Source organism: Mustela nigripes, chromosome 1 (genome assembly GCF_022355385.1).
Source record: "Mustela nigripes isolate SB6536 chromosome 1, MUSNIG.SB6536, whole genome shotgun sequence".
NCBI classification, from domain to species: Eukaryota; Metazoa; Chordata; class Mammalia; order Carnivora; family Mustelidae; genus Mustela; species Mustela nigripes.
In genome coordinates, this window is record NC_081557.1 from 21,836,326 (window position 1) to 21,839,244 (window position 2,919).

Genomic DNA, 2,919 nt, shown 5'->3' on the forward strand with positions numbered 1-2,919 from the left:
TTAAAAATATATGCTGCGTCCCCAGAATTGTCTCTCATCAGCAAGAAATAGTAGCAATGGTCCTTAGCCCTTAACCTCCAGGAGGACTGTTCTTTACCAAAACAAGTTTTTGAAATTCCTTGTGCACTTGAAAACAGAATAAGTACAGCCTGAGCTGAAACTGAAGGGCAGGGTCCTTGTCGGATTTGAGCCCAGAACACCGGCTTCAGGTCATGATGAGAGGTCAATAGCTCTTTTTATATGTCTGATTCCCCAGCTAGACCATGTGAGCCCCTCAAGACCAAGATTATATCTTACTTACTTCTGCATCCTTTCATGCAGGCTTGGTATACAGTAGGTGCTCCATAGATGTTTTCTGAATAGAAATAAATTGCCTGAGAAAAATGTCTGATGGCCAGTGTTTAGCCATCTGAGGGTCAGCAGCAGCTTTTTATATCTTTCCATGGTACCTGGCACCATGAACTAATAAATTGCATGGATAAATTAATTTATTAATTGCTCAATTAAATGATTGCTTGATTTGGGGGTTGGGAACTGAAGATTACTTGCAAACAGATATCAAACTAGGTTCTGTGCTGGTTGAAACTTGGCGGTAAATGGGCTTCCCCAGACGATGAATAAAATAGAGTGAGTGTTCCAGTGCTGATGGCCAGAAGGAGGAAAGACTCTTCCCAACTTTGCTCTTCCTTCAACCACAGTGACCTTCCAGCAGTCACTGAGGGGCCCTGCTGGCACTTATAAATCATTCCTCATCTGCTCATGGATCGTACCCTCCTTCCGCCATCAGGGACCCCTGCTAAGCCAGGTGCCTGTGGACTTTTCAGCCCAAGCTCTGTCTGCCTAACTAGGCTAGGGGCGCATCCTTATTAAGTATGAAGCAATGGGGAAGTCTCTCGACTTTCTACTCAGGCTGAAAACTAGAGAGCTTGAGTGCAATGTACTGATTGACTTTAGTCAGTCAGGATGTACCCCTAAAGCTGGAATGGTGTCAACTTCCTCATGGGTGGAAGAGACAGCCTTCCAAATAAGGAAGCCCCCGAGAGCCAAAGCCCACCACCTCAGCCAGCTATGTGTCTGAGGAGGAATGATCTGGCACGGGGAGGTTTGGAGTCGTGGTTCTGAACGGTAACTCAACAGAGAAGGGCTCATACAGAGGAACCCAGCGGAGCTCCGAGGCCCGGGGTTCCCACTCACCTGCTACTTGACCAGGAGCCAACCACTTCTGCTCTTTAGTCTGCCATTTTCTCTTCTGTCAGAGAAGGGGGCTGGGCTAAAGGGATTGCAAAGCCTCTTCAAGTCCTAACATTCTACAGGTCTCTGATTTCTCATTCCTGCCTGTCACCTGAGCAGGTACGAGAGAGAATAATTACTAGCTGTGGGATGACCCTGGCTGTGGTTCTTTTGAACAACAAATATGAGCTTGTTGCTTGTCACTTGTGAGGGGGTTGTTTAATTGGGGTCAAATTACCTGAGGTCCCTTTTGTCAGATTTCTAATGGTAGTCATATTGTGAAGCATTGTCTGAAAATTTGGGAATTTCAAGTGTCTCGCTGCACTTTTCTCAAAGCTGAGCAACGTGACTAGTTCGAATCTGATAAACTGGCAAAATGCCATTATGTAGGGAAAGTCATGAATAAATTGCATGAACTAACCGGATTTATTCCAGAACAGAAACTGTATTTTACTCCTTTTTGCATTTCTAGTATCTATGGCAGTGATGACCACACAACATAACAAGACAGCCCATTGCTTTGTCAGATGCTCAGTGAGCACCTGCCGTGTGCCAGGCACCTTGCAAGGACCTAGGGATACAACTGGGATGGGATAATGCCCTCAAAAGCTCCTTCCTGAGTAGGAGGGACAGACAGGACACAGACTGACAGAAGAGGCAGCTGCTGTGAGAGGAGAATGAACAGCAATAACAGGGCACCTGGTCCATGCTTGGGGAGCCAGGGAAATTTTTGTGGAGGTGACAGCCAGTTAGCTCCCAAGCAAGAAGCTCAAAGTCCTGGAACTCTCTGACTGAAACGTTAGCATGGCAGGGGGAGGGATGAGAGAAAAACAGAGAGAGGGAAAGAGAGAGAGAGAGAGATTGAGAGAGGCAGAATCCAGATCATAAAGGGCCTTGATGTCTTACTAAGGAGTTGCCTTAAGGGCACTCTGCAACCAGGTATCGGTTTTTCGTTGTTTGTTTGTTTGTTTGTTTGTTTTAAGATTTTATTTATGTATTTGACAGACAAAGATCACAAGTAGGCAGACAGGCAGGCAGAGAGAGAGAGAGGCGGAAGTGGGCTCCCTGCTGAGCAGAGAGCCCCATGTGGGGCTCGATCCCAGGACCTTGAAATCATGACCTGAGCCAAAGGCGGAGGCTTTAACCGCTGAGCCACCCAGGTGCCCCCCATGTCGGTTTTAAGCGGAAAACAAATACATATGCATCGATTAATATATGCTGGCATGATTTGTTTGCACGGGCATGTCCTCATCTAAAAACCCAGGGGTAGGATAGATGATGGTCTCTTCTAGTTCTGACATTCCGTGAGCTTTGGAGTTTCTATTCTGATTCAGGTCAACGTTTCTCGGTGTTTGCCTCCTCTTACTAGCAGCAGAAGTGGTTCTGGGCAGAGTAAGGGAATCGGCAGCGCACTTGGTCTCTCTCTCCCTCTCCCTCTCTCTCTCCCTCTGTCTCTCTGTCTCTCTGTCTCTCGCCCTCTCTCCCTCCCTCCACTAGACGGATGAGCGAGTTCCATTACAGAGGAGGAGAGCTTCCTTGTGACCAGCCTCACACCAATCCATCCATCAGCCTATTAACAGTGGCTGAAAGCCACTTATCAGGAAGGCTCCTGCCCTTATCACTGTCACCATCTGCAAATAAACATCGACTTTATGCTGAGTTTCCATATTTAACCACATTTAAGTAACT